Raw genomic sequence first — 13699 nt, 5'->3', positions numbered from 1 at the left:
ATAGGGGCAGCTTGGACTGCAGCTAGTGTCCAGACTGGGGGAAAGAGGTTGGTGGGGGATGTTCCCAGTGTGGCAACAACAAGTTGGGGTCGAGGTTGGGGGATTGGCTGGGGGTGGGGGGGCTTAAGGGTATGGGTTTTAGGGTTGGGGGTGGGGGTGGGGGTGGGGGGTGCTGCTGACATGCTTGATGTTCCACAACAGCCTCATCTTTAGTGTGGCAGGGTGCTTTTGTGTCATTTGCACCATCAGCAGAAGGCAAAAGCAGCATAAACACTTCAGCCTGACCAGAATACCCTCTTAGACATTCTTGCACCAACTGCCTAAGCACGCAACAGATTGAGGGTGCAGGTGCAGAGGGGGGGGGTTGGTGGAGGTAGTCAGGTCCCGCATGGTGTATGGTGACAGGCTTGACTTCGCTGCATGGCGTTGATAAGTGCCAACAGCCAATAACACATACTTCCCATACCACAGTCCGCCTGGCAACTTTCACTGACTCACTCCCTATTCCAAGCAATATAGGATTTATGAAATTGTGTTGTTTTTTATGAAATTGTGTTGTGCCACTCTGCCACTTGGATTCGCACTTGAACTTGCACCTTCAGCTTCACCTCAGGTTCTGAAATGCCATGAAGTCAATAAAAGCCATCAGGTTATATTTTATGAGCACACACTGAGGTTACCCATATGGACCAAAAACAGCCGTGTATACTGTAAATATAAATAATCTCTTAAGCCTGCTAGAGTCCCACAGATAAATAGTAAATAGGTGACACAACAGTACATAATTCCTGAGTCATTTACATTCTCTTTGACTTGAATTTCTTTAATTGATCAAATGGGTGTCTCTAATCCAAAGCATATTGATGATGCTTATCAACATGAAGAATTCCACAAATCAATAACCTGCAGTAGAGTACATGAGTAAAGCCTTAACTGCAGAATGCATCATTTCATTTGGCAAATGTTTAATTGCATCCGACATTTAGTTTATTATAAGTTTATTGGACAGTTGTGTTATTTAAAGGATTTTTGACATAAATGCAATTTTTAATGCATTCCTCATTATTAACCAAAGCCATCATCATCATGCATCATTTCTTATGGTTTGGTACTACTCAAGTTAATGCTTTCTTCATGATAACTTATCTGCTAACTAATGTCAGTTAAGGACACCTTAATGTGAACATTTACTGACAGTCTTGGTACTTTGTTATGAAATGTTGTATGTGAGTGTACTATATGCACATTCTGCAGTGTATTAAGTGTACTGAGAAATGAAATTAATTTTGGCTTATTATATTAAAGTGGCATTATGTAGGAATTGCTAATCCCTAACGAGATGCGAAACCTCATGAAATTAGCTTACTTTGACACTATGACAAACTAGTGAGTCAACAACTTTCCTAACATGGTCAAACACAAAGCAAGTGCAACACAAGACAAAGCAAGACGGAAAATAAGCTCCTTTCAAGTTCGGCAGACAGTAGTTACCAGGCGGCTTCAGGCAAACCTACATAGTGCAGTAATATGCCTACGGACCCTGGTATGGCAATAGCACGGAGACGATTCTCCATTTTAAACGTCATTGTAGCGCCCCAATTTTTTGGGCTGTTATTTTAAGGTAAAACTGCTAATCCTCAGCCTAACCCTGAAGTACATTTCCTACATAATGCCACTTTAAGCAAATATCTTTCTTTAACAACAGAAATCATATAAAACATTCATGAAGCTGTTGTCTATCAGTAGATATAGGAAATCTAAGGTGCTAACCACAGAAAAACAAAGTAAAGAATGGAATTTTGTTAAATAAAACGGTGCATACATGATTTTTAAAATAATCCAAAGTTTGTTGTTTAGAAGTTGGTAATATTAAAAAATGGGAGCATTGTGGGTTACTGGAGCTGGCATAAAATTTGGCAGAAACATTCCTGTACTGTTCATTCTGCTTTGAAAGCACAAATGCATGTGGGTTACTGTGCCGTCCCACAGCCTTCAGTGTGCAAACACACTGTGCTAGGTCATACTAAAAATATTCAGAGAGACTAGATGTTCCTCTCATCGAATGCAGCTAGGCTTTCAGGTCTGGTGCCAGACCGACCCGGGGGTCCAACATGTCAAGTCAAGTCAAGTCTTTTATTGTCAGGTACACAGAACAACAGAGTTGGACTGGGCACTGAAATTCTTAGGACAGGACACCATACCACACTACCATAACATGACAAGACATAACATATAACATATAAACATATAAGTACTCCAACATGATATAACATAACTTAACAATAAGTACTGAATATTAGATAAAAAATATGAAAAGACATAGTAGTGACCTACTAGATAAACAATAAATATACAATATAGATACACATACTAAACATAAATACACATACTAAACAGATACTAAACAGATAAACATACCTACATGATATTTTTAGCTATACTGAACATATTTAAACATAATAACCTGGACACAGAGACAAAGACACTTCAAGTGTGTGGGTGGTGCAATATTGCAAATGTAGTGCAAACAGCAGTGAAGGAGTAAAGTGGCGAGTGTAAAGTGATGAGAGTGCATTATTGTTCATTATTGTTCATTAAGGAGTCTGATGGCCTTAGGGTAGAAACTGTTCTCCAGTCTGCAGGTGCGAGACCGGATACTTCGGAACCTTCTACCAGAAGGCAACAGGGTGAACAGTCTGAAGGATGGGTGGTGACAGTCTTTTAGGATCCTGCCAGCTCTTCTGAGGCATCTTGTGAGGTAGATGTCCTGAAGGGAAGGGAGTTTCCTGCCGATGATAGACTCAGCGGATCTGACCACACTGCGTAGGGCCTTATGTGTGTTGTTATGTAATAGTCACTAAAAGGGCCGCCTGGTGCCAAGTGAATGGAGCATTCTACAGCATTAAGAAGAGCCGTGTTGTAATATGTAATAGTCACTAAAAGAGCCGTCTGGTGCCAGACTGAGCCGGTGCTCCAACATGTGTGATGTTATGTAATAGTCACTTAAAGGGCCGTACTCGTCCATTCGCGTGTTAGCCATCCAGTTATTCACATTTCAGTTATGGAAGTAAACTGAGCCACGACCTTGTTTGTTTTTATTGACAGGAAAACATGGAACATGGACTTTCGATAATGTTGTGAATATCATTCAAGTCCATGGAAAACATGAACCAGATATTGATTTTGAAAATAAAAACGAGGAGAGAACTGTACCTCAGATGAAAACATTTGTTTCTATCTATCACATAAAGCTGACCAAATTAACCAAATTGCACATTTTCACATTCATATTGAGGTGTTGAGATTCATGATTTAAAAATGTCCAGTTGAGGGAAAGGTAGGCTGCTTCAAAATGCATGTTTCAGTGTCCCTGCTTTGATGAGGACCGGCTGAGAGTGTGGATGACTACTGTGGCCTCAAAGTTGTTCGCCCAAGCATCCAAGTGCAGTGAATGATGGCTTCATTTTAAAACCAAAATGTAAAACGCAGCATCATATCAAATGTGTAATATAGATACAGATGTTTCTTTTTTCAGTGAGCTTTTATAAGGAGTTGTATGTGATGCCTCACATCCCTGCTACTTAAGCAGAATCATAGAAGCCCTTCTGAGAGTGGAGCTGTTCATACGGCAGTAGCAGAAATGTTTGATTAAATATTATCAGAAATATCACACATTAAATGCCAAAGGTGAACTTTCAGTGATACTGTAATTTCAGTAACTGATGTATAAAATGTGGCCTGCAGTTCACAAATGTCAATATGTCTTATAGATGTAACTAGAATGCGTTTCGTGAACAAACTGCGAGAGTGTGCTTGCTCTGTTGCAGCCATCAAGCACAAGCAACTGCAGTGGCCGAGTGCGCATATGTTGTTGAGGGGCCTCACAGACTGGGCCCAGTTTCCCGAACGCGCACTTAGCCTAAAAAGCACTTGAAATCGCTCGTAAGAGGATTCCTACGTTGCAGACGGGTTTCCCAACGCCACACTTAGCTTAAGTGTATCTTTCATTGAGAGGAATTCTACGTGTGGTCAGGACCAGTAGTAACTTCACACTTAGCGATTTAATCCACCAGGGGCGTCGTTCGACCGTCGTTCGGAAGAAACGGGAATTAAAAAAAAAAAACATGGCTACTTGAAGCGAGGAATATTTTACATGAATAAAGCTATCTACACAACTTTTTATATGTTTATAATGACTCGGTTTGATCGGAAATGTGCTACGCGACCAATGCAGAGTATTTAGGTCTTGACTGAAGCTTTCAAACTGTAGTTTGATGGCACATTTAGCGCTTATGCCACCACTCCATTGGCTTATATGGTAGCTTCTAGCTAGATGGTTGTATACATATATATTTGCAATGTTCTTCATTGAAACTTTTTTTAAATCGCTAGTTTCATAGCTCATACAGTCACGCATGACGTAGCCTACGCTTCAAACCCCTCGACACCTTATCCAGGGGTGTCGTTCGGCCTATTGTAGAAGAAATCCAAACGATGTTTCTGTGTATAGCACATCATGAGAATGTCATTGTTTCACCTGCCTATTCCCATCAAAATAGAAATAAAGAATATTGAGTATTTGAAAATAAAGATTAGGCTACACAAAACTAGTGCAGTGCCCGTAGGAATTATGCATTCTGTAGTGTTAGCAGACGTAGGGCTGTTGGGTAGTGTAATGGCAAGACATATTTGCACTCCACATAGGTACAGGTTACACTGAAGTATTATTGTGATGCATGTTTCCTTTTCATTAAAAATGTGTTAATGGTAGCCTTTTTGGAGAGTTACCAACAAATAAAGTTTGAGATTATGTAGTGGATGCAGTTGAATGTACTGTAGATATCAACGTTGCTGTCTAAACTATAAACTAAATGTCATAAAGAAAGACATTATTTAAAATGAAGTTATGGTTGAAATAGGATCACTTCTTTATTGTAAGGGTAAGTGTAGGGCAAGAATGGTCATGTATGTAGCCTACTGTACTGTATGACTTCGATGGTGCTAGCTTTGACAGCCCACTCTCAGACAGATCGTAATAAATGTCCTTACAATGGGAACACAGTTTAAATAGGCTTCTCTGCTGGAGATGGCGTTACTATCCCCGCCCCGAATTTAGTGCCCATGACACGTGTAGCTGCCAAATGTGAGGACCCTGCCTGATGTGAGTCCGCCAATAGGATGTCTAGAGTCCGCCGCTGCCTGATGTGAGTCCGCATGCGCAAACACAAACGGTTTACGGCAGAAGGCTCAGGAGCAAACTATCCAAGACGTGCATTCTCATACATGGTTTAATATCAACGTATCTGGCTTCTCTTAACGCATAATGTAGGTTTATTTAACGTAGTGTTTTATAATTTTGTCAACGGTTTACAGCATAAGGCTCAGTGTCAACATATGGGGCTATGTTGTATTACTGTTACTAGTAGGCTAATGAATGCACTGCTTAACTAATAATTCAATAAACATGAAGCTTAACATCATAAACCTGGGTGGATTTCAAACGTAAACAAATGCGCTTGTCATTCCACTTCATGCTGTAGCCTACACCACCGGCATTACCTGGCTCGTTGTACTACAATAGTGTCGCAAAGTTTGCGCATGCGGCCTCACATCAGGCAGGTCCTCACATTTGGCAGCGACAGCACGTTCGATGCACGCATAGGCTAGCTAATTTCACAGCAATTAACGTAAACAGGTTAACCTGACGTAAACAGCTCATAAGAGCTACTTAAGAACTCGTGCACGTTGCGCTCGTGCACCTGACTTTAAGTTGATGGTTGGGAAACCCTCGTAAGTAGAAAGAGTTCGGCCGTCAACGATGTCGCGAAAATCCACGTAGAACGTTAAGATACATCGTTATCGGGAAACGAGGCCCTGATATCTGAGAACAAAATCTGTATAGTACTGTGTTTTCTGTGTTCAGTACAACGTTGAATGCAGCTTGTAGGATGAATCTGCCAGCAACCATTTGCAGTGACACTGAATACACCTTTTTGTTTTCAACCAATATATTTTAGCAAGCAACCAAGCTCAACCATTATATTTTGGCTCCACTGACGTTTAGACATATGAGGGTTTGTTGTTCTGTTTTTGTTTGTTTGTTTGCTTGTTTATTGTGAAAGGGTCTAGTGTGTTATATTTAGCTTGGAGAAGTCTTAAAATAGGCTCCAAGTGACATTATGGTGTAATTATTCCTCCAAAGGTCGTGTTAATCAATGAGTCTAGATTTGGTTACATTACTCAGACTGTTAATACTTTTCTTCCTCATCTGACACGTGAAATTACCACGACAAAAACAAAACACACAAAGATGATTGAAAGCTACAATTATTTCTAGAAGGACAAGCTTAGATAAGTATCGTAACGGTATTAATTATTGGAAGGCATGTGTTAACGGGCAAACGTACGTTGTCATGTTAACCCGTTATTTAAACTGAGGATATCCATTGTTAATCCAGCTAGTTTAGCATAATTGATAAGATCCAATGGTATCTAATGTTACCTAGCTAGGTATGCAAACTGTCGGTATCGTTAACTCCACAATGTCATGTCACTTGCATTAATCTGAGAATGGCATGTTAGTAGTACATTTAATATCAGTACAGTGTTTAATTACCGCTGAGACTTACATGTACGGTCCCACCGCCTCCGCTGTAGCCAACTTGTGTATCTCGAACAGAAATAAAGTGTCTTGTTCGCTCACGAAATGTAACTGTGTTTTTGCAAAGCATCTGCCCCAACTTTCTTTTCCCGACATTGACATTTATGTTGTACATAATCCATCCCCATAAACCGGAGATTTCAAGCGTACAGAAACTCTTCTGAGCAGGCAAGAGTAATATTGGCCAACGAGTTGTAGCCAAGCCCTGGGTGAAGGCTAAATACTAGCTCGCTAGCTTTATCACTTTAGCTTTCTCAGTAGAGTGCTAAGACACAGCAACTATTCACGATTGTATCAATTGTATATCTAGGTTTTCTTTGGTGACTGTTGTCGCATTCAACAGCACAACATATCCCGGGCCTTTTGAACTGTCTGTGGGTTGTGAACGTAAACAACTCGCTAGCTATTACTGGCTAGCACTGTAACTTGCTCAAGGTAGTAGCAGTAACTATATAGCTTTGATAATACACAGCCATTACTACGACTGTATCAACGTGCTGCATTTCACTTAACAGGTCAGTCATTCCCTAAATCTTTCGTAATTGTATATCTAGGCTGTCACATTCAACAGCACAACACATCCCCTAGCGTTTTGAACTTTCTTTGAGTTGTGACCGTAGGTTATGACCGTAGCCTAATGTGTTTGCATCAGACACAAATATGGCGGTGCTTAAAAGACAGTGACATAACATGATATCCATGAATTCTGAAGAGCTCAAAAGGCGCTGAAAGCTGCGCTTTTTTCTAAAAAAAGAAGTCTAGTGTGAACCCCGCTTTATACAGTTGAATGGAGAGGGACAGAGACAAGAGGTTCCTTGGATTTGGGGCAGGTGTCAGTGAAGCACAGGTGCAAGCCAGTTTAATGAGCCTATTATGATGTCATAATGCCTCAAAGTTCTGCCATGCAAGTCTATGGAGAAAAAAGGTGATGGAAAAAGAGGAATAAAAAAAGGAGTGGCAAGGAGAACCGCCACGAAAAGATATAGCAGGTTGCACCGGATCGGGCCGGACGTTTCGGTGTTTGAACGGCGTCTGTACCTCGAACGAGCGAGGCCTGATTCGATGCAAGAAAAACGATGCTTGATGGCCGCAACAGAGCAAGCACACTCTCGCAGTTCGTTCACGAAACGCATTCTAGTTATTTTAGTAACAGGCCCCCTAAGAATCCAGATGACCAGGAGATGCTTTAACTCCATATAACTGACTTGGCCATGATATCTTTGACAAAATGGACTGAGTCCAACCTTAAGAAATGTCCTAGTGTGTGACTCTCAGGCCAACCCAATTGCACCGGCATGTGTTATTATGTAAGAGCCGTAAGTCAACTCCCTCCCTCAACTCTATCAGGTTCCTGTTGATTCTGCACAGCGGCTGTCTGAAAATACATTTAGCTGTTTATTCAGCAATCTGGAAACATATGTTAACGAATAATTTGAAATATAAGAAATTAAATACCAGTTGTTAACCCTACCCAAGGGACAAATTCCAAGGTGTACCTTTGTTTCATTTGTTGTGAACATACCGTAGTTGCAGTAAATGTATGCTTATTAAAGATGCTTTTTATCTGGTGGAGTTTTAACATTTAACGTCAATCCACAACGTAAAGCTATTAACAGTTTGCCTGCTCGAATAAGTTAATGCAGACTGAAATGTCTTTGTTTTAGTAGCCAACCAAACTAAAGCCAGACTAACCAAGTGCACCAAAATGTGTGTTGTTATGTAAGGAAATGCAATGATATGCTTTAAACTCAATATAACTTGGACATACAACTACCAGCACTATGAAATGAGTTGTTGTGCCACGCAAAGGTTAACCTAGGCCTTGTGCCAGAATGACCCAGTGCACCAACATGTGTGTTGTAATGTTAGTCACATAGTCCCCTCAACTGCACCAGGACCCTAGTGTCTGGTTTCTAATTTAGATTTAGACTCTCCTTCCTTGGCAGGTGGGTGTGTATAGATGAATGTCATCTCAAATCAAGTCTGTTTACCAACTACCATAGTTACTCTGGAGATATGGATTTAGCTTTTTGTGTCAAAAATGAGTTATACACAGAAAATGTCCTGTTTATAATTCCAGCAAATAGGAAACTCAGTGATTAGAGAAGTGTAAGTGAAGTACACAGATAAAGTGCAAATATACATACATTCACCAAACAATACACAAGACCAATGTTGCAGACTGACGAAAATATTATTTATTTCTCTCCAAATACCCAAATCAGTCAACACATCAACATGGAGAATCACAACAAAACATGTCCAAGTTTTCATACTACTTCAGTAGTGTGCATAAAACTGTAATCTCAGCAAATATCAGACAAACGTAAAATTCTGCATCCAGTGCAGGTTACAATTACAGTAAAAAAAAAGATCTGAAAATACAGTACAGATAAAGTTGTTTCATTGGAACCTGATGTCTTCTCAGGATGCGTGCCAGTGTTGACTGAGAGACCTGATTGACATTATTGAAATGGCATGTCACCGATAACGTTGGCTTGAATTTCTCTGCTTCTGAAAGCATTATTGGCCAAATAATCTTGCGTGAATATGGGCCCCCCTCCTCCTTTCAAGTTCATTTAATACATTTGATCCTCTTCTTCTTTGAGCACATTTTCATCCTGCTTCAGGTCTTCCTCTACCTTTACCTTCACCTCGACCTCTGCCTCCGGCATGGCCTCCGCCTCTTCCATCTTCTCCTCCTCCGTGGATTCCACCTCTCACCCTCACTCTTCTTCTTCTGACTCCTTCCATTTTGGTGGAAGACAGGTGAACTCACCTGCTGCATCTCTATAGTGCTTAAAACGGTTTGTTGTGTGTACAATTAAGCAATCATGTGCTCTTGATGGCTGTGTTTAACCAATTGGCTCATAGGTGTGGTAATTTGACAGTCAGTGCTTTGGGATTGCAAAGAAATAGCTAAAATAAATGTGCTATAATCAACATAGTGTTAAGGTGGGACCGACAGAAGTTATACTTTAGCATATGTTAGCATGACAGCGTTAGCCAGCACTAGTGAGGATCACCTCACCAGGTGTGTCTCAGAACACACTGCCTTATTAATCCAGCTGCATCCAGACCACAGAGTATAAATGGAAGTACTCAAATGTTGAAATTACTTAAAATGCCCTCTAGTAGCTGTGATAAATTGGTAAAGGTTAGCTAACCTTAGCTGAAGCTCAATGCTTACCTGTTCAGGAGAAAATGTGGCAACTCGGCATCCATCTTAAAATCCCTCTGGGATCTAAACTGTCTCCATCTTTCAAATACTTCTCCTATATCTACCCGCATTTCACTACGTCCCTGGTCATAGAGGTTAGAAGGATGCCGAGGTATTTCATGTTAGGTAGAATCTAACATTATCTGTTTTGATTCAGTTGGTTTGCTGTCTTCCATAGAGGGAGCACACTGTTTACCTGCTAATTAGTTTACAGTTTTTTACAATTGCTAAAGCACACTCACTCATTTTCTCAAAACTCTAAACACAAAACCTCATCTTCAAGCACTATTTACAAAACCACTGTATCCTCTTGCAAAATGAAACTTTCGCCTCAAAACAGTTTTACCTGTGCTCAAAATCAAACACTGCTGTCAAATCATAAACAAAGTGATCAAAATGATATACACTTTCAAGTAGTCAGTAAACAATACACCAGAAAATAGATAACACATATACTTATATAAAAACATATATGTATTTGTCTTTTGATGAATGAAAACATGTTCTCTCATAGTAGTTATACAAATGTATCAGAAATTACTACTCTGCTTTGCTCTAATTTGTGTTGGTTCTTTCTCCTTCTTGTACCCCTATAGTACTGTACCCTGCATCTCACTACTCACAACTCACTCTTGTTCTTTGTTGATATGAACCTGCAACCAGTCAAAATCTATTGAGCAGTCAGTACTGTTACTGTAGCAAATAGAAAGCACAATGTTCAGGGCCATACAACTTGTTTATTGTACATTATACAGCCTACAATGCACTGTAGGCCTACTACAGTATACACTACTACAGTACTGTTACAGTAAAGGGACAAAAAATCAAAGGAGTCAACATGTCATCAATGTGCTTCTTCTTGTCTTTGGGCTGGGTTAGGCCAGAGCACTTTGTCGACATCACAAGCAATATTTTCTCTCCTGAGGCAACGGAGGAAGAAGCCTCTTGTGTGCCGTATCCAGTCCTGCTTCTCCCATTGTCAGTCCATGGACTATACAGTAACATGGTCTATGACTGTTGCTCTATTTTCATCAGATGTTTCCACTCTGTCTTGTTCTTCCTCTTTGTCCTTTTCTTCCTCTTCCTCTTTTTTCCTCTTCCTCTTTTTTGCCTTCCTCCTTTTCGCCCATCTCGCATCCGCACTCGTCCTCTCACGTTGTTTCTTCTATCCATTCTCAGACTTTCTCCTTCCCACCTTCAACAACCTGTTTGCTCTCTAAACTGTCTTATATTGGTCATTTGATACAAGTGAAATCACTTTTGTGTGGTTGTGTTAAATCAATGACGTGTGTTCTCCATTTGTATTTTATTTTTGCCACTTTTGTTTACCAGTTTGGATGACATGTGCATTAGAGTGCAGAATGTGTTTTTAGACTGAGAATGTGTTTAGAGTTTTGCTGAAAAGTACAAGTGAGATCTGCAAATTGTGTTTTACCATGTGAAATAATTTAAGGTATTGACAACAGACTGCACAATTAGCTACATGAGTTCAGGCAACTGAGAACTTTGTTCAGCCAATGGGTTTTAGTGTTTTAGGATCGTAAAAAAATGTAATCTCTGGCAACTTGGGAAATATCTGGCAACCTGGGAAATATCTGGCAACCTGGGAAATCTCTGGCACTGGGAAACGGGCAGAGGGCGGGATCACACAGGCCAAAACACAAATTGACGTTTCGCTCAGGAAAGGAAAACATAGGCCTACTGGCTGTAGCATTGTTGTCAGAGAAGCCGGTATTTAAATGTAGTGTGTTTCATTAATCTCTGATGACATTTCATGGTCATTGTATGATTTAGTGCAGTAAATATATTACGTATTGTTCCTCTAACCATACTTAAAGAGTAGTCATGGAGGACTGTGGCTCAAACAGTAGCCCCGACCACATTCGGGCTTGAAGCTCAAGGTGGTCACGGGTTCGAATCCGGCCCGATGCCATTTCTCCTGTCCACTCCCCACCTCCTCTCCCTCTCATTTCCTGTCACAATATTCACTGCTCTGTCAAAGGCATTAAAAGCCCAAAAACAAATCTAAAAAAAATAAATAAGAGTAGACATGAGTCAAACCCATGCCTTTATGAGGCTAGCTGGCAGAGGAGTGAACAACCAAGACATGATGTTAACAGTGTAGGTCTAATGCCTCCTGAAAACAGGGACAGGGCATAGCCTTATTGCAACTAACTTCTAGTCCTCAATTTCAACTAGTTGTCTTCACTGTGAACACTCGTCACAGAGTGACAGTCATATCTAGCTCAGTGAGGTTACTGTAATAGTCAGTAAACTCAGTCAGTCAACTCAGCAATAACACAATGACACACAGTCCAATGTCAGGTTCTTCATTAACTTCATTAAATTAGCTCATGACATGAAAAAGCCTTCATGGACAATGACACCTATTAACCAAGTAACGAATTATAGATTAGAGACTAGCTACAGTTTCAGTTTCAGTTTATTTGATTAAGAGGGACAGTGTTCATTAATAAACATTCAAATGTAAATGCACACAATTATAGGCAAAAGGTTAGTTTCCATTGGCAGTCCCTCTGCCAGAGTGAAAAAGGCTAAACAACCTAATAAAAGGCATTCACTTATCAAACAGAACAATGACAAAACAATCAAAAATCAAATAATTGAATAAAATAAAATCCCAATATACAAGTTCTATTGCTTACCCACTAATGATCACATTTTTGGTTTTTATTAACCATGTTTTAAGATTTCTTTTAAAGCTGTTGAAAGAGGTTGATTCTTCTGAAGGTTCTGTGGGAGATTAGCCTGACTATGTCAACTCTTAATTCTAGTCAGAATATGAGTCTGATGCAGCTCCATTGAGCTGTGATTATGTGGCGTGTTTCAAACAATATCTGTGAGATATGCAAGCTCACGTTATACTTATTAGCAGCGAGGCTAGCTAGCTACTCTGTGTTTCAATTGATTTTTGGTCTAAGCGTTAGCAATAACCTAACAATAATGGTCTCTAGAGCTTCAGTTAAGACCTACAATACTCGCCAACATTCGTGTTGCACATACACAACTAACAGAGTCAATGTAGACATAAAAAAGTCCTGTAGATAGCTTAAATCACATAAAATATGTCCCACTAACAGGCTCCCGAGACGCCGCCATCTTGGTACGATTTGGAATCTACCGTTAATTCAACTCAAGCGTTGGTTGGTCATCTGTCCATCATCGTATTAAGCCCGGAGCCCGCCCTGACAATTTGATTGGTCCGCCAGAATCCTGCCTTCTGAAAATCTCTCCCCAACGGCACAGAGCCAAACCGAACTTCCCAACCTCACATTTTGTGGGCGGGGTTCGGTCTGGTATCCAGGCTAGTGGGAGATGGTTCCATTCCCGGGCTGTCCTAACTGAGAAAACCGACTGTCCAAATAACACTTTTTTTTTTAAAATATCACAGTCTCCTCTTGCCTCTCGAGTAGCACTGGTTGCTGCTGTTTTAAACTGAACAAGGCTTCATCGTGGTGGGGGAGCCAGGTAAAACCGGATTTTGAACATTCAACAGCAGTTCTTAAATGTGATCAGGTAGCGCAGATCATAATTTTTTTTACACCTTTGTCAACCAGCGTCTTTAAAGCATGGGTTTACGATAGATGTGCAGCTATTTTGAGGTTTGCTGCACACTCAAAATAGAAGTGTTATTTGTGTGCTGTACAGCGCCCCTTCGCTCACACCAGGAAAGTTCCTGGGGCCACGCCCCCTTGGTCTGGGAATGCGTGGAGACCCCCTTTACACAACCTCTTAGTTTAAAGGCGTGTCTCTCATACTGATAATAGGTTGGAAATAGCACTAAATTAATGTAACTC

At 40.5% G+C, this 13699-nt stretch overlaps 1 protein-coding gene across 1 annotated transcript in view; it reads left to right on the top strand.

Annotated features, from left to right (window-relative positions):
• Positions 1-13699, top strand: part of znf648 (zinc finger protein 648) — a 28972-nt gene that overhangs the window by 335 nt on the left and 14938 nt on the right. The window lies entirely within an intron of this gene.

The sequence above is a fragment of the Sprattus sprattus genome, assembly GCF_963457725.1.
Source record: "Sprattus sprattus genome assembly, chromosome: 2".
Classification (NCBI taxonomy): Eukaryota; Metazoa; Chordata; class Actinopteri; order Clupeiformes; family Clupeidae; genus Sprattus; species Sprattus sprattus.
The sequence above is the reverse complement of the archived record's forward strand: the minus strand, read 5'-3'. Positions and strand labels throughout refer to the sequence as shown.